Below are 26,967 nucleotides of genomic sequence, written 5' to 3'. Positions count from 1 at the left end.
TTCATCCAGTTCATGCTGTGTGCATATCTTTTGACTGACTGCTTAGGGCGGCGGCCCGGTTACTTCCTGATTCTTATAGCTGCTGTGGGCACACTCCTAATGCGTCTCCAGCCTATTGCTGTGAGTCACTGGATATTTAAACCCCCTCCACCCAGAAGGAGGTGCCTGAGCAACACTAACATTCAGTGTGCTCCTTGACTCTGAAGTTGCCAGGTCCAGTTCTGCTTCTTGTCTGTTTCCGCCACTATGGGGGCTGCATTCCCAGACCTGTTATCTGTGACTTCTAGTATGTTTCCGCCACTCTGGGGGCCGTATACCCAGGCTCGTTCCTGTATCTCGTTGCAGTATCAGTTCCAGTCTGAACTGTCTCTTAGCCTGTTACCTGTTTTGTCTCTATGTCCGTACCCTCCCTTTTCCTGCAGTGTCTGAACCTGCACCTAACTCCAACTCGTTGTCTCTGTACTTCTGTTTGTGAGTTTTGTGTCCACTCGCTACTTCATAGGAAGTACCTTGTGTGTATCTGGTTCTGCTAGTCCCTTTTCCCTTCCTTCATATCTTCCCGTATTTTCCTTGTCCACCGCACCTGCGGTTTCGCTCCGCTCAACTTGCCCACCGCTCAGGCGGCTTCCCTCTGCTCTGCCTTACCCACCGCTCCGGCGGCTTCTCTCTGCTCTGAATTGCTCACCGCTCCGGCGGCTTCTCTCTGCTCTGCCTTGCTCACCGCACCAGAGGTTTCTCTCTGCTCTAACTTGCCCACCGCTCCGGCGGCTTCTCTCTGCTCTGCCTTGCTCACCGCACCAGAGGTTTCTCTCTGCTCTAACTTGCCCACCGCTCCGGCGGCTTCTCTCTGCTCTGCCTTGCTCACCGCACCTGGGGTTTCTCTCTGTTCTGACTTGCCCACCGCTCCAGCGGCTTCCCTTTGCTCAGCCTTCCCCACCGCTCCGGCGGCTTCTCCCTGCTCTGACTTGCCCATTTTCTCTGCTCTGCCTTGCTCACTGCACCAGCAGTTTCTGTCTGCTCTGCCTTGCTCAGCGCTCGGGCGGCTCCCCTCTGCTCTGCCTTGCTCACCGCTCCGGCGGTTCCCCTCTGCTCTGCCTAGCCCACCGCTCCGGCGGTTCCTTTCTGCTCTGCCGTGTTCACCGCTCCTGCGGTTTAGTTGTGCTCTGCTTGCTCACCGCTCCGGCGGTTCCCCTCTGCTCTGCCTAGCCCACCGCTCCGGCGGTTCCTCTCTGCTCTGCCTAGCCTACCGCTCTGGCGGTTCCTCTCTGCTCTGCCATGTTCATCGCACCTGCGGTACCACTCTGCTCTGCCTTGTCCTCCGCTCCGGCGGTTTCGCTTTACTCTGCTTGTCTACCGCATCTGCGGCTCTGTTCCTGTCTCCCAGTCTGTACTGAACTCTATCCAGCCTGCGCTCCAACCTGCTAGTACCCACCTGTCTACACTCCAGCCATGTTTGCCAGTATTTCCCTGTCTGCACTCCAGCCGTGCTTGCCAGTACCCACCTGTCTGCATACCAGCCGTGCTTACCAGTAACCCCCTGTCAGCATACCAGCCATGCCTGCCAATACCCACCTGTCTGTATGACAGCCTAACCTGCCTGTTCCTGCATTCCCTGGTGTGGGTCAAGAGCTGTGACCGGGATCTGACCTGGAGTAGCACCTGGTCCCTCTGCTCGGTTCCTCCTTGGTTCATGGAGTCGTTAGCCGCCATGCGACCTTGGTCGGATCAGGTAGATACTTAGTTACGCCCCTCCAGGCACTTCTCGGTTCATTATACAGTGGGATCACTAATCACGCTCATGCCAGTCAGTCCGGGCGCGAGCGTAACACTGACCAAGATGTGAAATTGAACATTACCTGACCAACTGGAGGGCCGACCAATGCATGAAATTAAACAGTGTGCTAAAAACTCAATGCTCTGCTAATGTCACGCCAGGTGTGGGAAAGACTTAGTACAACACAAAGGGAAGAGGGAAAGGGATCCCAGACTCTAGGGAAAGGGGGAAAGTGGAGACCTCTTAGGTTGAGCTAGCTTCACCCTGTCTCCCCTAACGTCCCTGTATTGATTCTGCAACAATCGCCGCACCCGTACCTCGCCCTGTCTTTCCCTGGCGTATGGCTAGGGAAGGAATATGAGCCCTACTAGATCCACTAAACACTATAGACAACAAGGGTACACAAACGGGGAAATTGGTTAGCTTTAGACAACTCCAGATAAATGCACATACGTCCTCAAGCTCCAGAAAGGACGAACTACTGCTCTTGCTAAGCCTTCACAAGTAATCAAGGACTGCACGGATCTTCACCGGTTCCATCCGGAAACCTGAAGACAACAAGTACCCCAAAAACTGCACCTCCTGAACAGCAAAAACACATTTTTCCAGTTTAGCATAAAGTTTGTTATCCCTTAATATCTGGAGTACCTGCTTAACATGCCACCGATGTGTCTCAAAATCAGGTGAGTAAACCAAAATATAGTCCAGATAGACCACCACAAACCTCCCCACCAAATGATGAAAAATATAATTTATGAAATGCTGGAATACCGTAGGTGCATTGGTCAAACCAAAAGGCATAACCAAACTCTCAAAATCTCCTGTTTTCCATTCATCCCCTTCTGTGATTCAAACCAGATTATAGGCTCGTAGCAAATTGGGAAAGGGGAGAAAACGGTATGAGTAAAATTAATAAATCTTTATTTAATAATGTTAAAAACCTAATAATCCGTACATCCCATAGATGATGTATATTGAATCACGGTTAATATGAATTATAATCCTATAAAACCATGATACACTAGATTCCTGATAGGTTCAGACAGTGAATCGAATTACAAATAGAATAAATCCCTAGCCAATGTCCATTATAATTATTATGCCTAATAATTGACCGCATGCTGCAGAGTGCAGTGTTACAACGTTGCACGATACATATCTACCCCATTTTAGTTGTCAGCTTTATCTAGACCTGAAAGATCGCAGACATAGTTGAACTTCGAAATTGCCTCTCCCGCTGATCGCACTTACACATTTGTTGACAGTGTGGGAGAATCCGACAGCTGCACATGTGAGTCGAATCTGAGATCAAAGTAGGCAGATTGTTTGTTGGATCCCCTGTACAATCAGGGGATCATGATCCATATATATTATCTGCCTCCGCTGCTGACCGGTAATTTGTGTGCGAACAGCGTGAGAGGCTGCCTGCGGCATAGCTGAGCCGCACGTATACAGTTATATGAAAAGGTTTGGGCACCCCTATTAATCTTAAGCTTAATGTTTTATAAAAATTGGTGTTTTTGCAACAGCTATTTCAGTTTGATATATGTAATAACTGTTGGACACAGTAATGTTTCTGCCTTGAAATGAGGTTTATTGTACTAACAGAAAATGTGCAATCTGCATTCAAACAAAATTTGACAGGTGCATAAGTATGGGCACCCTTATCATTTTCTTGTTTTAAATACTCCTACCTACTTTTCACTGACGTACTAAAGCACTTTTTTGGGTTTTGTAACCTCATTGAGCTTTGAACTTCATAGCCAGGTGTATGCAATCATGAGAAAAGCTAATTAAAGTGGCCACTTGCAAGTTGTTCTCCTGTTTGAATCTCCTCTGAAGAGTGGCATCATGGGCTCCTCAAAAAAAACTGTCAAATGATCTGAAAACAAAGATTATTCAACATAGTTGTTCAGGGGAAGGATACAAAAAGCTGTCTCAGAGATTTAACCTGTCTGTTTCCACTGTGAGGAACATAGTAAGGAAATGGAAGAACACAGGGACAGTTCTTGTTAAGGCCAGAAGTGGCAGGCCAAGAAAAATATCAGAAAGGCAGAGAAGAAGAATGGTGAGATCAGTCAAGGACAATCCTCAGACCACCTCCAGAGAGCTGCAGCATCAACTTGCTGCAGATGGTGTCACTGTGCATCGGTCAACTATACAACGCACTTTGCACAAGGAGAAGCTGTATGGGAGAGTGATGCGAAAGAAGCCGTTTCTGCAAGCACGTCACAAACAGAGTCGGCTGAGGTATGCAAAAGCACATATGGAGAAGCCAATTTCTTTTTGGAAGAAGGTCCTGTGGACTGATGAAACCAAGATTGAGTTGTTTGGTCATACAAAAAGGCATTATGCATGGCGGCAAAAAAACACAGCATTCCAAGAAAAACACTTGCTACCCACAGTAAAATTTGGTGGAGGTTCCATCATGCTTTGGGGCTGTGTGGCCAATGCCGGCACCGGGAATCTTGTTAAAGTTGAAGGACACATGGATTCCACTTAGTATCAGCAGATTCTTGACAATAATGTTCAAGAATCAGTGACAAAGTTGAAGTTACGCCGGGGATGGATCTTTCAGCAAGACAATGATCCAAAACACCGCTCCAAATCTACTCAGGCATTCATGCAGAGGAACAATTACAATGTTCTGGAATGGCCATCCCAGTCCCCAGACCTGAATATCATTGAACATCTGTGGGATCATTTGAATAGGGCTGCCCATGCTCGGCGACCATCAAACTTAACTGAACTGGAATTGTTTTGTAAAGAGGAATGGTCAAAAATACCTTCATCCAGGATCCAGGAAATCATTAAAAGCTACAGGAAGCGACTAGAGGCTGTTATTTTTGCAAAAGGAGGATCTACTAAATATTAATGTCACTTTTCTGGTGAGGTGCCCATACTAATGCACCTGACAAATTTTGTTTGAATGCAGATTGCACATTTTCTGTTAGTACAATAAACCTCATTTCAAGGCAGAAACATTACTGTGTCCAACAGTTATTACAGATATCAAACTGAAATAGCTGTTGCAAAAACACCAATTTTTATAAAACATTAAGCTTAAGATTAATAGGGGTGCCGAAACTTTTTCATATAACTGTATCTAAGCCGGCTAAGCCTGTGTTAATGCCTCCTTATCTTTACTGCGTACCGCAATAAAGGAGCTTCAGGCATAATTTAAGATCAACCACACAGACACAGTTAGGTGTAATAGTGTGTCCTGACAAATAAATCATTGTATAAAGGCTCATTATAATCACATCGATTAGACCTGTTAGGGTACGTGCACACAGTGCGGATTTGTTGCGGTTTTGACGCTGCAGAATTTCTGCACCATTTCTGCACCTAATATGCAAATTAGGTTACTTGCGGTTTTTACATGCGGTTTGCTGCATGCATTTTTTGATGCGGTTTTGCCGCATGCATTTTTCATGTCTTCATGTTGAAATTAGAGAATAGGTTTTTTTTAAACAAACTTTATTGATCATCATGTAGCGTTTCTGTGTGCGTTTCCGCTGTGGAAACGCACATAAAACGCACATAAAACTCACATGTGGTTTTTAAGCATGCGGATTTTCCTCATCTAATGCAAGTCTATGGGGAAAATCCGCATGCATTTCCGCAAGAGAAATAGACATGCTGCGGATCTGAAAAACGCACCTCATGTCAGCTTCCGCAGGTGCACAAAAATGCATAGTGGGCATGGGATTTCTTGAAATCTCATCCACTATGCTGTAACATCTGGCCGCTGCGATTTTGACGCTGAATAAACACACAGCGTCAAAACCGCAGCAAAATTTGCACCGTGTGCACATAGTCTTACACTTCCTGCATATAATATGGGGAGTGTATTCCTTGGGTTAGGATAATGTGTTTATTATTAATTATATATTGGCTATATGAGCCTTCAATTTGACAAAAACCTTCTCCTGGATGAAGATACTAGAATAATCTAGTGCACTTTGATATAATTTACGGCATTTACTTTGAAAATATAAACCCAGCCATTATCCCCTTCACCCAGAAGCCTGTTTTCACCTTCCTGACCGGGCCATTTTTTTTAATTCTGACCACTGTCACTTTATGAGGTAATTACTCTGGAACGCTTCAATGGATCCCCCTGATTCTGAGATTGTTTTTTCATGACATATTGTACTTCATGATGGTGTTAGAATTTATTTGATATGACTTACATTTATTTGTGAAAAAATCGGAAATTTGGTGAAAATTTTGCAAATTTCAAAATTTTAATCTTTATGTACTTAAATCAGAGAGATGTGTACACAGTACGCAGACATATGCGCGCGCACACACAGTACGCAGACATATGCGCGCGCACACACGGTACGCAGACACGCACGCACACACAGTACGCAGACATATGCGCGCGCACACACGGTACGCAGACACGCGCACGCACACACAGTACGCAGACACGCACGCACACACAGTACGCAGACATATGCGCGCGCACACACGGTACGCAGACACGCGCACGCACACACAGTACGCAGACATATGCGCGCGCACACACAGTACGCAGACATATGCGAGCGCACACACGGTACGCAGACACGCGCACGCACACACAGTACGCAGACATATGCGCGCGCACACACGGTACGCAGACATATGCGAGCGCACACACGGTACGCAGACACGCACGCACACACAGTACGCAGACATATGCGCGCGCACACACGGTACGCAGACACGCGCACGCACACACAGTACGCAGACATATGCGCGCGCACACACGGTACGCAGACACGCACGCACACACAGTACGCAGACATATGCGCGCGCACACACGGTACGCAGACACGCGCACGCACACACAGTACGCAGACATATGCGCGCGCACACACGGTACGCAGACACGCACGCACACACAGTACGCAGACATATGCGCGCGCACACACGGTACGCAGACACGCGCACGCACACACAGTACGCAGACATATGCGAGCGCACACACGGTACGCAGACACGCACGCACACACAGTACGCAGACATATGCGCGCGCACACACGGTACGCAGACACGCGCACGCACACACAGTACGCAGACATATGCGCGCGCACACACGGTACACAGACACGCGCACGCACACACGGTACGCAGACATATGCGCGCGCACACACGGTACGCAGACATATGCGCGCGCACACACGGTACGCAGACATATGTACACATACAGACATACACATAGATAAAACAGACAAATATATATACACAGTCATATACACTGACATTCACATACATGCACTCACACAGACCCATTACTAATATTTTTAATATGGGGATTGGGGAAGCCTCACTCACCTGTCCCCGGTCCAGTGTCCTGTCCAGCAGCTCCTCAGGTATGGGGCAGTGCAGGGCCCCCGGCGTGTCACACACTTCATGGCCCTGGAACATCAGAGGGGCCCACTTGCTCTCGGGTCCGGGCCCCTCCCGCCCATCTGTGCAGGACCTCCGACGGTGTTTGATTGCCGGCACTCCCCTAGACATGGCCGCGCGCTGTGCGGTTGTGTCTGCTAGTAATGACGCGGCAGGGGCGACACACAAGCACAATTAAAGGTGCAGTGCCGTCGACCCTGCCGCGTCATTACTAGCAGACACAGCCGGACAGCGCGCGGCCATGTCTGGGGGGAGTGCCGGCAATCAAGCAGCGCCTGCGTCACTGAACAGGTGCCGAGGAAGCGGCCAGGGCCCCGACAGTGAGTGGGTGTGTGGGCCCGGCCCCGACAGTGAGTGGGCGGGTGGGTGTGTGGGCCCGGCCCCGACAGTGAGTGGGCGGGTGGGTGTGTGGGCCCAGCCCCGACAGTGAGTGGGCGGGTGGGTGTGTGGGCCCGGCCCCGACAGTGAGTGGGCGGGTGGGTGAGTGGGCCCGGCCCCGACAGTGAGTGGGCGGGTGGGTGTGTGGGCCCGGCCCCGACAGTGAGTGGGCGGGTGGGTGTGTGGGCCCGGGCCCCGACAGTGAGTGGGCGGCTGGGCCCCTCTAATTTTCCAGGGCCCCGGCACTTGCCCGGGTACGCCGGGTGCTGACGCCGGCCCTGGTGCAAAGCTCAGAAGGGAAGAAGCACCATATTACAGTTCAGATTTTGTTGGACTAGTTTGTGGGTGCCATGTCACATTGGTAGAGCCCCTAACGTGCCAGATCAGCTGAGCCCCCCCATAAGTGACCTAATTTTACAAACTACACCTCTCAATGAATTCATCTAGGGGTGTAGTGATCATATTGACACCACAGGTGTGTCACATAATTTTATACCACCGGGCAGTGAAGAAAAAATAATTACAGTTTTACCACTAAAATTTTGTTTTAGCCCCAGATTTTACATTTTCACACTGGAAAATGGGTAAAAATGACACCAAAATTTGTCCCACAATTTCTGCAGAATGTAGAAATACCCCATATATGGCTGTACAGTACTGCTTAGCCATACGGCCATACGGTAAGACTCGGGAGGGACGGATCACATTTTGCCTCCTGGGAGCAGATTTTCCTAGAATAGTTTGCGGATTCCATATACAGAGACCCTATAAGAGCAGAATCCCCCTCAAGTGACCCCATTTTGGAAATTATACCCCTTTGTGAATTTATCTACAGTTGTAGTGACGATTTTGACTCCATGTGTGTTTTCCAGAAACAAGCATAGTGGATGTTGCTAAGTGAAGATTGCAAACTGCTGTTGTAGTGACCAGTACACTGTAGTGAACAGTACGTTGTAGTGACCAGTACATTATGCCCAGCTCGTTCTTCTGAAGACATGCACCCATTAATTAGGCAGTCTCTCATTGCTACAGGAATGCCAAACATGTGGACGCTAACTGCGGTTTAGACACATCCTGGAGCTCAGAAGGAGGGGGACATTTGGATTTGAGAGCGCTGGATTTCTTTTGGAGGGCGAGGAGCCATTTTGTTTTTCCAGAGCCTTTGTGCTACCAATATTGTGGAAGCCCCTATATTATTGTTAACAGATGACGGACCTGAGTGGGAGCTTTTTTGTAAATGGAACTGAAGCTTTTATTGGGAACATTTTACATAACATTTTGGATCACGTTTTTCGTGCGCTCCACTATAATGAGGCAGCAGAGTTCGTCTGGACTCCGTCTGGCCTCTGTTCAGCGTCGTCTTTCTTTTCAGAAGTGTATAGAACTCTGGCTGACGGCACTTTTATGCATGCCTAATAAAAAGACGGACACCGTGGGATCACAGGTCCTATGGCGTCCACAGTGCCTCCATCTGTCTCATTACAGGGAATCTTCCGCCGGGGGTTCCGTCTCAATCACATATTTCAGAGATTTACACAGAAACCCCGGTGTAAACGCTCAGCACAGTCCACCGGATAAATGTATGCTGAGCAATCTTTGGGAGGCAGAATGAATAAATCAACAGCATGTGAAGAATAGGTTTTATATAATTTTTATGCCTTTCCTCGTGCGGTATAAGTGATTAGACGACTTTATTCTTCGGGTTGGTGCGATTACAGGGATAACAGATTTATATGAGGTTTTTATGATTGACAGCTGTCACACACTAAAAGACGCTTTTTATTGTAAAAACAAGTTTTTGCATCGCCATATTTAGCGAGCTATAATTTTTCTATATTTTGGCCAACAGAGTCATGTAAGGGCTTGTTTTTTGTGGGATGAGTTGACGTATTCATTGGTACAATTTCGAGCACGTGACATTTTTTGATCGCTTTCTATTCCATTTTTTTGGAGGCTGCATGAACAAAATCCAGCAATTCAGGAATTGTTTTTTTGGGGATTTTTTATGCCGTTCCGCGTGTGGTAAAATTGATAAGGCAGATTTATTCTTCGGGTCAGTACGATTACAGCGATACCACATTTATATCTCTTTTTATGTTTTGGCGCTTTTAAACAATTAAAACTATTTTATAGAAAAAAATTATTATTTTGGCATCGCTTTAATCTGAGAGCTGTAACTTTTTTATTTTCTACTGATGGAGCTATATGGCGGCTTGTATTTTGCAGGATAAGATGATGTTTTCAGTGGTACAATATTTTTTTACAGGCGTCTTTTTGATCACGTTTTATTCCACTTTTTGTTCGGAAGTATGATGAAAAAGAACAATTTTTTGCCGTGTTTTATACCTTTTTTTATGGTGTTCATTGAAGGGGTTAACTAGTGGGAAAGTTTTATAGGTCGGGTCGTTACGGACGCGATACCAAATATGTGTACGTTTATTGTTTTTTTTACACAGATAAATATATTTATTGGATTAATATTTTTTCTTTTCTTTCTTTATTTTGTGATTTTTAAAAAAAATATTTTTAGAATTTTTATTAAATGTTTTATTACTTTTTTTACATTGTCCCAGGGTGGGACATCAACTTCAAACTGTCAGATCGCTGATCTGATGCTCTGCAATGCATCTGCACTGCAGAGCATCAGAGCAGCGTCTGACAGGAAGGAAAGAGGCGTCTCAGCTCCTGCTCTCTGAGCAGGTGCTGACAGGCCACCTTCCTGCAGGACCCTGAAAGACCCCGCGGCCATCTTGGGACCGGGGGTCACCAAAGAGACCATCAACATAACGCGATCACATCGCGTTGTGTTGATGGGATCACAGAGGGAGCCCACTCCCTCTGCGATGCCCTGCGATGTCGTTGTAACTACTGACAATGGCATCACAGGGGTTAAATGCCCACGATCGGCTGACACCCGCATGTGATCGCGGCGGCGCTCCCGCAGAGCAGTACATGTACGGCGTATGTGGGGAAGGGGTTAATTATAAGTGACATTGGCTAGGGATTTATTCTATTTATAATTTGATTCACTGTCTGACCCTATCAGAAATCTAGTGGATCATAGTTTATAGGATTATAATTCATATTAACCGTGATTCAATATACATCCTCAATGTACGGATTATTAGGTTTTTAACACTATTAAATAAAGATTTATTAATTTTACTCACACCCTTTTCCCCCCTTTTCCCTTTCCCTATTGCTACTTGTAATTTTGGTGGTATCCACCTTGTAAGTACTGTCTGATGAGATCAGACAATACTTTTGCCAGATTATAGGCTCCCATTAAATCCAACTTGGAGAAAACCTTAGCTACCTCAACCTGGCTGAACAAATCAGGAATCAGAGGAAGACAGTATGGATCGCGGATAGTAATTTGATTTAATTCCCAGAAATCTAAACAGGGATGTTGGCCATCATCTTTTTTTTTTTTCACAAAGAAGACCCTGCCGCCATGGGCGAAGATGAGGGTCTGATATGTCCCTTCTCCAGACTTTCCGCAATGAAATACTTCATGGCTTGTCTCTCAGGGGCACAAAGGTTATACAGTCTGGACTTCGGTAGTTTAGCTCCGGGGGTCAGGTTAATAGAGGACAGTCATAAGCTCGATGAGGAGGCAAAACCTGACACCAGCTCACAGAAAAAACATCTTCAAAAACAGACCAAAAAGCAGGTAATATTTCCGTAGAGACAGTAGCAAGGGAGATATCTAAACAGTTTTCATGGCAGTAATCTCCCCATTCAATAATCTCGCCGGTTTGTCAATCCACCAATAGATTATGTTTAACAACCCAAGGTATACCCAAAACAATCCGTGTGGGAAGATTGTCCAGGACATAGCAAGGAATTATTTCACAATGAACTGACCCCACCCTCAGTTTTACATTATATATAATCTGAGTAAATGCTTTCTGTGCAAGTGGCGCTGAGTCGATGTCAAAACTGGAAATAGGTTTATCTAAAATACAGCAAGCAAGACCATGAATCTTCACAAACTCAGCATCAGCCATGCTGACTCCAGCTCCACTGTCAAGAAGCAGAGACATTTTCTCGGTTTTGCTCTCTAGTACCACCTCTGCTGTCAGGACAAACTGGAAACTGCAGTTTGGTCACAAATGCACCCCTTGTTTATCCAACTCCAGACTAGCAAGAGTTAATAGAGTCTCCTTTTGTTTAGAAATTGAAGGAGAGGTCCCAACAAAATGTCCTTTTTTCCCACAAAAAAAAGACACCTTTTTTCTTGTGAATCTCCAGAGAGATGTATGATGCAGAGACACCCCCTAACTGCATGGTTCCTCCACCTCCCCCAGTACTAGTTCACCTCCAGACCGCTCCCCCGGCAGAGGTACACAACTCCGACAAGAAGGCCCCAGAGAAGGCCGGTCTCACCCGTCTATCCCAAAGGCGTGTATCAAGACGTATGGCCAATGACATGTTTGCCTCCAACGACTGAGAGGTTTCATATACTGCCAAGGCATCTTTCAACCTTTCAGTAAGCCCCTCACAAAATTGACTTCTAAGGGCTGAGTCATTCCATTTGGAATCCATTGCCCATCTACGGAATTCCGAACTGTACGTTTCCACTGACCAATTCCCCTGCTCAAGGCGATGTAGCTTAGACTCAGCCAAGGCGACTCGGTCAGGGTCATTATAGATGAGCCCCGAAAAATCCCTCCACAGACTGGAGGCAAACCGAGTCCTGCAGTAAAGAAAACACCTACGACTGAGGATCTTCCAGCAGTAGAGAGATCACAATTCCAACTCGTTGCTCCTCATTTATGGAGGAGTAAGGACGAAGTTTAAAATACAGTTTGCATGCCTCCTTGAATACAAAAAACTTGTTCCTACCTCCAGAAAACCTGTCCGGGAGGGCAACTTTGGGTTCAGTTTGGACAGGCCTACCTAAAGAGACCCCCACATCGGCGACCTGTAGCCGCTGGTGCTGCTGCTGTACCTCACCGTGGAGGTCATTCACCTCCAGGGACAACTTGTGCAGCCGCACGGTGAGCTCTGCAACTGAACTCATACCAAGGGAGAAAGGGAAAAAAAGTACATGCCTAAAAACAACAAAGTGTCAGTTTTCTTTTTTTTTCCTTTCAAAATGTGCTTGGCTGGTGATAATGTCACACCAAGTGTGGGAAAGACATAGTGCAACACAAAGGGAAGAGGGAAAGGGAGCCCAGACTCTAGGTAAAGGGGGGAAGTGGAGACCTCCTATCTGCAGCATCATATCTATCTAGTGTCACCCTGTCTCCCTTAATGTCCCTGTATTGGCTCTGCACCAATCGCCGTACGCGTGCCTCGCCCTGTCTTTCCCTGGCGTATGGCTATGGCTAGGGAAGGAAGGAGATGAGCACTAGTCGGTCTCCACTAAACACTATATACAATAAGGGTACACAAACAGGGGGAAATTGCTTAGCTTTAGACGACTCCAGACAAATGCGCATGCGTCCTCAAGCTACAGAGAGGACTAAGTACTACTCTTGCTAAACCTTCACAAGTAGTAATGAATATCATCGGCAACTCCCTCTGAAGCACAGCAGGTATTTATACAGACAGGCAGGGTGTTAATTAGACGGAGGTAGCCGCTGGGTCCTAGAGACAGCCTCTAAGAAGATGTCTGTAATGCCAAACGTAGAGATCTCCTGCAACCAACTGCAGGGCGACTGTCTGTCACTCTGACACACCCGTGACAGCTAATGTCTTAGATAAACTATACCTGACCAATACAACTTTCCAGGCGGTTACATTTGCAATTGTGTATTTTTCAGTAACTCATATGAACTTTTTTGTTCAGAGTAGTCACTTTTTTTTTCAGACATAAAAATCTTTTTTTATCCCAAATAGTTTCAGCAAATTAACCTTTTTTCCAAAAATGGTTTTATGATTTCACATATGTATTGCATTGCTGACGTAACACCTTCCATTGTTCATGCTTCTGTGATAGAAGCAAAGGTGAACTTTGGGATTCTGGAAAGCACAGCAAAAAAAAACATCCAGCAAAACTGTAACGTGTGAACATAGCCTTACGTCAAAGTACATAGTCTTTCATATTTTCAAGGAAATTTAAAATATACTGCATTTTAGGGCCTTTGAAGTGACTTTGAAGGGCCTCTTTATTGTAACATCCTAAAAGTTACCCCAGTTCAATGAATGGAGGCTTCAAAGTATTCAAATTTGCTAATCCTTAAGGTGCTTTACATTAATTAATGCAAAATGGAATCAAAAAATGAAAAATTCCATTAAGTCAAATTCCATTCAGATAGAATGTTACTTCAGACCCAAATTTTAGCCTGCACAATGTACTATGCAATTTCTCCTGAACGCAGCATTACCCCATATAGAGCATATATTTACATCTCATTAAGGGTATACAATTAAGTTTAAAAATTGCACATTTTTCTAAATTTTCAGAAAATTTGGAATACTTTAATAAATAACGACTAAACAACTGATCCAGTACGAACAGGTACAATGTTTTACAAAAACAAAATCACAATCTCAGAATCACTGACAGAAGCATTTTAAAGTTATTACCACAGAAAGTGACGTATCAGACTTGAAAAATGGGGCTGTCAGGAAGGTTAATGCTGATTACAAGACAGGGTTAAGAAACATGGAATGATAATGTACAGTACATACCTATTGGTGAAGGGTCCTCTTCCTCTTCCTCTGTAAAGTAATGAAACACTTATTAGTCAGGGTGAAAAAAAAATATACCGTATTTTTCGGATTATGAGACACACTTTTTTCCTCCAAAATTTTGGAGAAAAGTGGCGGGTGCGTCTTATAGTCCAAACTGTGTCCCATACTATATAACTATGGCTGTGGGTGGTGGGGGATGTGGGGGCAAAGGCAGCAGGGCACAGGAGGCAGCAGCTGCCTGCTGCAGCCTCCACTGTGCCCGCTGCTACAGAAAATGAATATTCAATTTCCTTAATAGCGCATACACTCTACCGGCTCCTGCTGTGCTCGGTCTGTGTGCCCGATATTAAAGTCCATGAATATTCACTACAATCCACTCCCATGGGTTGTAGTGAATATTCATGGTCTTTAATAGCGGCACACTGAAAGCCAGCCGCAACAGGAGCCGCGCTGCAGGTACAGTGTGTGCGCTATTAAGGAGAGTGAATGGTCACTGCTCCCCACGCACAGAATCCCAGCGCGGGGAGCAGTGACTATTCTGGCACAGCATATCACTGTTTGAGGGCACATGGAAGAGACGCCATGTGCGGCTCACACAGTGAGTGTCGGAAGAAGAGCGAGATGAAGCACTGAAGGAAAGAGGAGGTGAGTGTGATTGTTTATTTTTGTGTGTGCAGCGTGATGGGGATCAGGGGGTGCCAAGCATACCAGGATGGAGTGGTGCCAAGCATACCAGGATGGGGATCAGGGAGTGCTTTTCATACCAGGATGGGGATCAGGGGGTGCCATGCATAACAGGATGGGGATGAGGGGGTGCCATACATACCAGAATGGGGATCATGGGTGCCATGCATACCAAGATGGTGATCAGGGGTGGCATGCATACCAGGAAGAGGGATAAGGGGTGTCATACATACCAGGAAAAGGGATGAAGGGTGCCATACATACCAGGATGAGGGATGCCATGTAACCAGAAAGAGGGATGAAGGGTGCCTTGCATACTAAGATGAGGGGGGCCATGCATACCAGGATGAGGGGTGCCATGCATACCAGGATGAGGGGTGCATGCATACTTGGATGAAGGGTGCCATGCATATCAGGATGAGGGGTGCCTATCATACCAGAATGGGGATCAAGGGGTTCCATGCATACCAGGATGGGTGATTGGGGTGCCATGCATACCGGGATGGGGGATTGGGGTGCAATGCATACCAGGATGGGGATGAGGGGTGCCATGTATATCAGGATGGGGGTGAGGTATGCCATGCATATCAGGATGGGGGTGAGGGATGACATGCATATCAGGATGGGGATGTGGGCCATGTATAACAGGAAGGAGAGGGCCATGTATACCAGGGTGGGGGATATTAACAGAATTGGGGAACATTACCCCTATAATAGTGCCGACAGCAGAACCCCTCCCCCTTAACAGTGCATCATGACCACATTTTTTGCTTAAATTTTTTTTCTATTTTTCCTCCTCTAAAACCTAGGTGAGTCTTATGTTCCGATGCGTCTTAGGCTAAGTGCCCACGATGCAGAAATGCTCCGGATTTTATCTGCATCTCCTTGCCAGGAAAAACGCATGTGGATTTTACATGCGTTTTTCCTGCCAGGTAGAAGCGTTTGTGAAGCGTTTTTGCATGCGTTTCCACATGCGGGTCGTAAAGCGCTTTACCAAGAGATTTTAGCATCACTTGGAAAAGTGCTTGAAAACTTGATCACACTATATAAATCCATGCAACCGGCATGGATTTATATAGTGTGACCAAGTTACGATGCTCCAAATGCAACATCAATAGTAAAAAAAAAGAATAAAATGGTACACTCACCTTCCGATGGCCCCCGATCTCTTTCTCCGGTGTCTTCGACGGCTCGTGGTGGTGTCGTCAGCGGTCGCATGACCTGTCACATGAGTAAATGACGTCATGGAAGGTCCTTTTACACCACCGCAAGCCGCCGAAGACACCGGACACCGTAAAGGAGACCGGGGGCCATCAGAAGGTGAGTATAATGTTCTTTTTCATTTTAATTCTTTTTTAACTACAGGTGCTATGGTACCCGGGTCTGAAGGAGAGTCTCCTCTTCTCCAGACCTGGGTACCATCCGCGCATTGAATCGCTCAATATCCGCATGTGTACATGTAGTCATGCGGATATTATGCGATTCAATGCAAGTCAATGGCGGCAATTACGCCACGTTTCCGCAAAATTAATGGATGTGCTGTGGATTTTTCCGCAATAATAAGCCGCAGCGGAAATTTCCGCAGCATGTGCACAGCACATGCGGATTATCATTGGGGACCATTGCAGACCTTCTACCAAGCGTTTTTTAAGGGTTTCCGCGGCGGAATTGCTGCTGCAGAAAAGCTTAAAAAACGCATAGTGGGCACACAGCCTTATAGTCCGAAAAATAAGGTATATATACTATGTATGCATATTATCTATATATATATATATATATATATATATATATATATATATATATATATATATATATATATATATAGTGTATATACATATATATTTCATGCTCACCATAAATGAGTAGACACCATTTGAAAAGTCACAATTTCAAACATTTTGACAAGACTAAGCGTCACAGAACATTTTTGTAGGGATACTTTGTTCACATTGGTATGTGAATCTATCTGTAATGTGGAGCTGGCGCTGAGTCACTTTTTTAATAGCACTTTATTTGTCCATGTGTTATATACAGTATGTCATTTGGAATTTTTAATCCTGAATCATTAAAAGGTATTTTTTAAGTTTACAGAGTCTAATTTCTTGTAAAATACGAACATTTTTTTTATACCCAAAACAAGAAAGTAAGGTTAATATTATAACTTTCATGACAAAATCTTCAGTTGTACTCAAATTAGTTGATGCAAACATGAATACACCCCACATAAAAAAACACTACATCTAGTATTTTGCCTGACTTTCATGATTTCTAAAGACAGAAAGTCATCTAGGAGTTGAATAAACAACTTAGCGACAAAAAAATGACCTTTTTAGAGCCTGGATGCTGCATGCAGCGTGATGCTCAACTTATCTCTTCAGAATTCCCCATAGGTGTTTCATTTGGGTTCAGATTAGAAGACATATTTGCACACAAGTGGAGAGAAAGAACCACATCGAATGACCAGCACACCTCCTAATCATATGATAAATATACAAAATCTTTATTCCAAGAAATATAAAGACATACTATACGCTTAAAAGCATTTAAAAAAACAAACATATATACACAGAAGAATCTTGCCCCTATAATAATCAAGGATATAGATTCAAACTCAAGGTAACGCAATGTAGCTCCAATGCTCCATTAGATGTACCCAACAAGTAGTCAAAACAAAATATAAAAAGGTTTTGAAATGCTGTAGAGAGAAGACTCAAATAATGAACAATTAGAATAATTTCATATATATTAGCAAATCCTGAACAGCAAGAATAGTATCATATGTATTAAAAAATAACAGAGTCTAGAGATATGGACATACCTACACAGTAGTAATTATTTCCCACTATAAATGCAAATATTAGAGTATCACTATACACAGTCTTGTGGAACCTGGCATATCATATATACTAGAAGACATACTTGGTCACTGAATCATTTTCACTCTGTTCTTCAAAAGTGCAACATATGAACATATGTGTGTTTTGGATCATAGCCATGTTGGAAAAATGTATGTCTAGTAAGAACTTGTGGTAGCATCTACTTTTTCAATATAGACCAGTACAATATGAAGTCATGATGCCTACAATGAAATGAAGCTCCCCGACATTAACTGCACCCATGCAGCCCCACATAAGGACACTGCAGCCACCAACATGTTTCACTGTAGGCATCATGCATTTTTCTAAATTCATATTTCCTAATCCATAATGACTACAGTAAACATGGTGGCAGCAGTGTCCTTAAGTGGAGCTGTATGAGTACTGCTGGTGTTGGGGAGCTACATTTCATTGAAGCTATCATGAGTTCAAAGATGTACTGCCCTATATTGAAAGAAAAGATGCAACCAAAACTCTGTGCCCATGGTAGACATACAAGTTTCCAACATGACAATGATCCAAAACACACATGTTGCCTTTCTGAAGAAGAACAGGGTGAAAGAGATTCAGTGTGCAAGAATTAATCTGAACCCAATCAAAAAACCTATGGTAAATTCTGAAAAGCCTGTTATGATCTGCTACAGGGACTAAGGAAAGACAGGAGATCTGTCCCTACAATAGAACTAAACTAGATCCCTACAATGTAAAGGGGAACCTGATCCTGCGATCAGACCCGCTAAAGTCCTCGGCTAGTCTGTACGAAGACCTATAGATGTGAGGGAGGGATCCCTACAAGAAGTAGGGACTGGGATAAGTTGGACACCTCCTAGCAGAAATAGTAGCAGTCAAAGACAAACACACAACAAAAAGCATAGAGGTCAGAAGACCTAGCAAAACTAACAGAGAACGGCAACAGAGCACCAAGCTAGCTCAAGAGTAGTAAATACAATGAAGTCCAGCAAGGCCAGGAGGGCGGAGCCGGATTAAATAGGCAAAAATGGTCATGTGACCAGCAAACTAAAAAAAAACTAACAGGAGAGTTCTAACAGTACCCCCTCTTCTAAGAGGATCCTCCGGATCCCCTAGGCCCAGGCTTACCAGGAAACCTCCTGTGAAACGCTCTGACAAGTCTGGAAGCAGAAACATCATCTGCCCTCACCCATGAGTAATCCTCAGGTCCGAAACCCTTCCAAGCGACGAGATAGTGCAAACTCCCTCTATACCGTCTAGAATTTAGGATGCGGGAAATTTCATATTCCCCGTCCTCCACCACCGGAGGAACAGTGGCAGAGGCGTCACCATCCGACACATCAGATTTTTTCAACAGAGAAACATGAAACACCGGGTTAATATTCCAGGACGTAGGAACCTCCAACCTAACAGCAGATTGGTTAACTATCTGAAGTACATTAAAGGGCCCTACGAACTTGGGACCCAATTTTTTAGAAGGAATCCTCAATCGCAGATTCTTAGAGGACAACCAAACCATGTCACCAACAGCAAACAAAACCTCTTGCCGTTTCCTATCAAAGTACCTCTTAGATTTTTTGTTAGCCTCCTGAAGATTACCACGCATATCCGTCCAAACTCTCTCAAAATCACCAGAAAAACTCTCCTCCTCAGGCACAGCCGAAACCAATTTGGAGAATGACCCAAAACACGGATGTCTCCCAGAACAACAAAAAAAAGGCGAACACCCAGCAGAAGAGGATGTATGGTTGTTAAGAGCAAATTCAGCAAGTGGCAGAAACTCAGACCACCCCTCTTGATTGTCTGCCACAAAACAACGCAAGAACTGCTCAACATCCTGGTTCTTCCTTTCTGTCTGGCCATTAGACTCAGGATGATATCCGGATGAAAACGACAAATGAACTCCCAACCTGTCACAAAAGGCACGCCAAAAATGAGCCACGAACTGAGGTCCCCTATCAGAAACAATGTCAGTAGGAACACCATGTAGTCTGACAATTTCCTTGGCAAAGGCCTTAGCGAGTGTCTTAGCGCAAGGCAGTTTGATGAAGGGAACCAAGTGACACATCTTGCTAAAACGGTCCACGACCACCCAGATGACCGTGAAACCTTCAGAGGGGGGAAGGTCAGTAATAAAGTCCATAGCCAGATGTGTCCAAGGTGCACTAGGAACCTCCAGAGGGCAAAGCAACCCCGCAGCAGGAGCATGCGAAGACTTGGATCTAGCACACACAGTACATTGGCGCACCCACTTAATGACTTCTTTCTGCCATCCAGGCCACCAAAAACTGCGACCCACAAGTCTCTTGGTCTCAGAAATTCCTGGATGACCTGTCAACCGAGACTCATGACACTCAACAAACAAATCTCTCCTAAAGGTCCTAGGCACAAACAACCTCCCATGGGGAGTGTTAGATGGGGCATTCTCCTGAGCTTTAAGAATCTCATCCTCCAAAACGGAGTCCAAAGCAGCAATCACAACACCTTCTTGTAAAATGCTCTCCTCTTCCTCCTCAACACCGACCATGGGAGAAAAGCTGCGAGACAAAGCATCCGCTTTAACATTCTTGGTACCCGGGATGTAAGTAACGGAAAAATTAAACCGCGAGAAAAAAAGTGCCCACCTAGCCTGACGGGCATTCAAGCGCTTGGCAGCATCAAGATAGATCAGATTTTTATGATCAGTGAAAACCTGAATGGGAAATTCAGCACCTTCCAAGAGGTGACGCCAGTGTTCAAATGCGAGTTTAATCGCCAGCAATTCCCGATTACCAATATCGTAATTAAGTTCAGTCTCAGAAATTTTTTTTGAAAAAAAGGCACAGGGATGTACTCCATCCTTGTTTTCCTGAGACAACACCGCACCGACCCCCACCGAAGAAGCATCAACCTCAACCAAAAACGGCTTAGTCACATCAGGCTGCATAAGGATGGGAGCAGAGGTGAACCTCTCCTTTAGAAACACAAAAGCTTCAATGGCCTCAGAAGTCCACTGAACCGCATTAGCAACTTTCCTGGTGAGATCGGTCAGCGGTTTGACAATAATAGAAAAAACTTTTATGAATTTTCTGTAATAATTGGCGAAACCCAAAAACCTCTGTATCGATTTCAAACCAATAGGCCTAAGCCATTCCTGCACAGCTTGAACTTTAACCGGGTCCATCTCAAAACCTTCACTGGAGATAATGTAGCTCAAAAAACTAATTCTCTGTACAGCGAACTCACATTTCTCCAGCTTAGCAAAAAGCAAATTGTCCATTAATAACTGTAATACCTCACGTACGTTCCGCCAATGAGACTCCAGATCAGGCGAATAAATCAGAATGTCATCCAAATACACAACCACATTTTTGCCGATTAAAGGTCTAAGGATGTCATTAATAAGATTCTGAAAAAATGCTGGAGCATTGGTAAGACCAAAAGGCATCACCAGATTCTCAAAATGACCCACAGGAGTGTTAAAAGCAGTCTTCCATTCATCACCCTCCTTCATGCGCAACAAATTGTATGCCCCCCGGAGATCACTTTTAGAGAACCATTTGGCCCCCACTAACTGGTTAAATAAATCAGGAATCAATGGCAGTGGGTAAGGATTGTGTACAGTAATTTTATTAATCTCACGAAAGTCCAGACAAGGACGTAAACCGCCATCTTTTTTTTTTACAAAAAAAAATCCAACAGCCACAGGAGACTTGGAAGGCCTAATGTGACCGGCGGCCAAGCTTGTCTGTATGTATTCCTCCAAAGCCTTTCTCTCAGGAATAGTAAGATTAAATAAACGACTTTTAGGAAGAGTCGCTCCAGGGACAAATTCAATGGTACAATCATAGTCTCTATGGGGAGGCAAAATTTGTGACTCCTCCTCAGAAAAAACTCTCCAAAAATCCTGAATAGGTACAGGTAATTCGCCTTTTTCCACCGCAGCAATACGTCCGTTACAACACTTGTCATAACACTTAGGGCTCCAAGACTTAATTTCATTGGTAGACCAATCCAGTACAGGATTGTGCAATTTTAACCAGGGTAACCCCAATATTACTGGAGAAGGCAAATTATCCAATACCACCAAATCCAAATTCTCTTGATGAATACCATTAATAGTGAGGGGAAAATCACAGACCTAATGAGTAACACTCTTCAAGGGAGAGCCATCGACAGAAACGACAGCAATAGGGGATGACAAAGTTTTAGGTTCTAATCTAAGTTTTTCCAAGAATCCCCCATCAATCACATTCAGAGTAGAACCACAATCCACAAATACCCGAAATTCAATTAATTCATCCTGAGCAGCAGTAGTGGCAGATAGGAATACTCCCTTAGAATTTAAACAGGCAATACGTGCATGACTGACCATTTTTTTTTTCTTTCTTCATACGAAGCACACAGTTCTTAATAAAATGACCAGAATTTCCGCAATAGAAGCACAAGCCTTCAGAAAGCCTGCGGTCTTTTTCCTGAGAGCGGGGTGCCATCGCCCCAATCTCCATCGGCTCTCCATTGTCAGCACAGACCCTCTCAGGACTCGGAGCTGACATAGCAGAGGATTTGCTCTCATTAACCCTTGCATGCAGTCTCCTGTCCACCCGTATAGCTAATTGCATTGCCTCCTGCAAGTTTTCAGGTGTGGGATAAGCAATCAGTAAATCCTTAACCCTTTCACCTAGCCATGCAAGAAACAAGCTTTTCAAAGCTGAATCGTTCCACCCCACCTGGACAGACCACCGACGGAAGTGAGAACAATATTTTTCCACATTACCTGATCCCTGCCTGAAACGTCTCAATTCAGACTCAGCAGATGAGACACGATCAGGATCATCGTACAACAAACCCAAAGCAGAAAAAAAGCTATCCACTGATCTAAAGCACGGATCACTAGGTTGGAGAGAGAAGGCCCATCCCTGAGGATCTTTGCGCAAAAGTGACATTATGAACCCTATGCGCTGTGATTCATCACCAGAGGATCCGGGTCTCAAACGAAAATACAATAAACAAGCATTTTTAAAAGAAAAAAAATCTTGTTGTTCGCCAAAAAATAAATCAGGCAGACATACCTTTGGTTCCACAAAATGTGCTCCAGAACAGCTACTCACGTGTTGTTGGAGCTTGGCCACCTCCAGAGAGAGTCCCTGCAAGCATTGAGCCAAATCTTGAACCGAGACCATGATGGAAAACTGGAGGTTTTTCCTTAGAGAAATTTTTTTTTTTTTTCTTTTAGGGCTGGACTTACTGTTATGATCTGCTACAGGGACTAAGGAAAGACAGGAGATCTGTCCCTACAACAGAACTAAACTAGACCCCTACGATGTAAGGGGAACCTGATCCTGCGATCAGACCCGCTAAAGTCCTCGGCTAGTCTGTACGAAGACCTATAGATGTGAGGGAGGGATCCCTACAAGAACTAGGGACTGGGATAAGTTGGACACCTCCTAGCAGAAATAGTAGCAGTCAAAGACAAACACACAACAAAAAGCATAGAGGTCAGAAGACCTAGCAAAACTAACAGAGAATGGCAACAGAGCACTAAGCTAGCTCAAGAGTAGTAAATACAATGAAGTCCAGCAAGGCCAGGAGGGCGGAGCCGGATTAAATAGGCAAAAATGGTCATGTGACCAGCAAACTAAAAAAAACCTAACAGGAGAGTTCTAACAAAGCCAAGTTAAAGGGGATATCCCACAAATAATAGTTCATTTTAATCAATAATTAATTTAATTAATAATTTCCACAACTGGATGTTTTAAAAAAAAAAAAAATGTTCCTGTGCTGAGATTATAAATATGCACCTGCTGTGTTCTGAGTAATGGCTTTGTCTGATCTTACAGGAACACTGTCTGATCCAGATGTGTAGTTAGGTTTTCTGGCACCAGGGGCAAAAATTCAGTTTGATGCCTCCCACCAAGCACATATTTGATTTGCAAACTTAGTCTCGTGCCAACAAGCTGCTCTCCCTAATTCTCTCAATGTTCAGGTAAAAACTTAGAGAAGCAGGAAGAGAAGCTAGTTGTCATGTGACTATAAGTGCTGAGCGAGCATGCTCGCCACTATTTGGTACTCACCTAAGCCTCACAGTGCTCGAGAAGTTCGGTGCTCGACGAGTATTTTTGGAATCCTCGGGCGGGAGAGCAGATCCCCGTCCCGCACTTTTGGCGCTGTTTAGACAGCCAATTAACTTGCATGGATTGCTTGCCAGTCACTGTAATGCAGTAGCCATGTTGATTGTGGCATTGCAGTGATTGGCTAGCCGCACAGCGTCATCGGGTCGATTTAAGATCTGAGACCGTATGCTCACCACAGTAGTTTATGGGAGGAAAAGACACTACATAGTAGACGAGCACACCTCCAGTATAGAAAAGTATGAAAAAAAGTTTATTGAACAAGACATGATAAAAACATTTAAAAAAAAGGCCGTATGCTCACCACAATCTACTCTGGACACAGGCAGAGTAGGGAGAGGTGCTGCTTAGCGACAAAGAGAATTGGTGCTTGTTTCTGTGTGAGGTATTTCACAGCATTACAAATCTACACTAACAGTCCTTTTAACCCCTTAATAACATCTGACGTACTAATACGCGTCTGTGCCCTGGGACTTAAGAGCCAGACCCGTATTAGTACGTCATCGCGATCGCGCGCGCACACAGGCTGTGCGGGCGCGATCGCCGCCGGGTGTCAGCTGATTGTCACAGCTGACACCCGGTACTATGTGCAGGGAGCGGTCCTGCACCGTTCCCAGCACATTAACCCCCGCGATGCTGCGATCGAAGTCGATCGCGGCATTGCGGGGGCAAGGGGAGGTGATCGGCGATACTCACCTCCTCTTCCGGCTTCCAGCTCAGTCTGCAAAGGCTTCCCGGGTGTTGCCATGACGACCCGATGTCGTCATGACAACATCCGGGTCACCAGAGAGCAGGAAGATTGCTTGGACATGCGCAGTGCATCTCCAAGCAATCTTCACACTGTGCACTTCTGACAGCCTTCATGGCATAGGGATGGTGCTCCATTCCTGTGCCATGCAGGCGATCAGAAAAAAAAAAGTGAAAGTCCCAGAGTGGGACAAAGTAATAAAGTGTATAAACTGTGTGAAAGTGGAAAAAAAAAAAAAAAATGTGCAAAAATATTATAAAAAAATAAAAAAAATAATACACCAAAAATAAAAATATAATGTACCCATCAATAAATATTATTATAAAAAAAATAAAAAAAAAACAATAAAAGTACACATATTTGGTATCACCGCGTCCGGAACAACCTGACCTATAAAACTGTCCCACTAGTTAACCCCTTCAGTGAACATGGTAAAAAAAAAAAAAAAAAAAACGAAGCAAAAAACAATGCTTTATCACCATACCGCCAAACAAAAAGTGGAATAACACGCGATCAAAAAGACGCATATAAATAAAAATGATACCGCTGAAAACGTCATCTCGTCCCGCAAAAAACAAGCTGCCATACAGCTCCATCAGCCGAAAAATAAAAAAGTTATAGCTCTCAGAATAAAGCGATACAAAAAAATATTTTTTTCTATAAAATAGCTTTTATTGTGTATAAGCGCCAAAACATAGAAAAATGATACAAATGTGGTACCGCTGTAAACGTACTGACCCGAAGAATAAAGCTACCTCATTAATTTTACTACACGCGGAACAGAATAAAAAAAAAAAAAAAAAAAAACAATTCCTGAATTGTTGGTTTTTGTTTATTCTGCCTCCCAAAAATCGGAATAGAAAGCGATCAAAAAATGTCACGTGCCTGAAAATGGCACCAATAACAACGTCAAGTCATCCCGCAAAAAACGAGCCGTCACATGACTGTCTGCCAAAATCTGGAAAATTATAGCTCTCAAAATATGGCGATGCAAAAACTAGATTTTACAAAAAATGCGTCTTTTAGTGTGTGACAGCTGTCAGTCATAAAAACCCCATATGATTCTGGCATTGCTGTAATCACACCGACCCGAAGAATAAAGTCGTCTAATCACTTATACCGCACAAGGAACGGCGTCAAAAATAAACTCTTGGGTTAGGATTGGGCTAGGGTTAGGGCTGGGTTTGGGGCTAGGGTTGTGCTGGGGCTAGGGTTGTGCTGGGGCTAGGGTTGTGCTGGGGCTAGGGTTGTGCTGGGGTTAGGGCTGGGGTTGGGGTTAGGGTTGGGGTTGGGGTTAGGGTTGTGATGGGGTTGGGATTTTTTTCAAAAGTAAGAAAAAAAGATGACGATATGGCGACTAGTGTTGAGCGCAAGTGCTCGCTACTTGAGTTTGCATCGGGTGCTCTGGTATGCATTGAGTATTGTGGGTATTTGAGTGACATGCTCGAGTCTCTGCCCTATATGCTTCGCAGCCAAAAAAACTTTACGGGGATTGCCTGCCATGCACGAGCGATCCCCGCATGTTTTTTTTTGGGTATCTAATAACCGTGAAACATGCGGAGCAGGGACTCGAGCATGTCACTCGAGCACACGCTGTACATGGTGCATACCTGAGCACCCGATGCAAACTCAAGTAGCGAGCACTTGCGCTCAAGACTAATGACAACTTATTCAATATGATGACCTAATGTAAACAAATTCTGTGTCGTACCTCTGGGTTCAAAATGTTCACTATACACCTTAATAAAATCCTTGAGGGGTATAGTTTCCAAAATGGGGTCACTTGTGGGGGAGCTCCACTGTTTAGGCACATCACGGGTTCGCCAAACGCGACATGGTGTCCACTAACAAATTGAATGGAAAATCGGCTCAAATTGTTAGCGCACGCCATGTTGCGTTTGGAGAGCCCCTGTGTGCCCAAACATTGGAGCTCCCCCACAAATGACCCCATTTTGGAAACTAGACCGCCCCAATGCACCTATCTAGATGCATAGTGAGCACTTGGAACCCCCAGGTGCTTCACAAGTTGATTCATAAAAATGAAAAAGTGTTTTTTTTTTTCACTTTTTCATTTTTACGAATCAATTTGTGAAGCACCTGGGGGTTCCAAGTGCTCACTATGCATCTAGAAAGGTGCCTTGGGGGGTCTAGTTTCCAAAATGGGGTCACTTGTGGGGGAGCTCCAAAGTTTGGGCACAGAGGGGCTCTCCAAACGCAACATGGTGTCCGCTAACAATTTGAGCCTATTTTCCATTCAATTTGTTAGCGGATACCATGTTGCATTTGGAGAGTCCCTGTGTGCCCAAACATTGGAGCTCCCCCACAAGTGACCCCATTTTGGAAACTAGACCCCCCAAGGCACCTAGCTAGATGCACAGT

Source organism: Phyllobates terribilis, unplaced genomic scaffold, assembly GCF_046119375.1.
Source record: "Phyllobates terribilis strain yellow unplaced genomic scaffold, ASM4611937v1 Scaffold_24__1_contigs__length_18792416, whole genome shotgun sequence".
Classification (NCBI taxonomy): Eukaryota; Metazoa; Chordata; class Amphibia; order Anura; family Dendrobatidae; genus Phyllobates; species Phyllobates terribilis.
The sequence above is the reverse complement of the archived record's forward strand: the minus strand, read 5'-3'. Positions refer to the sequence as shown.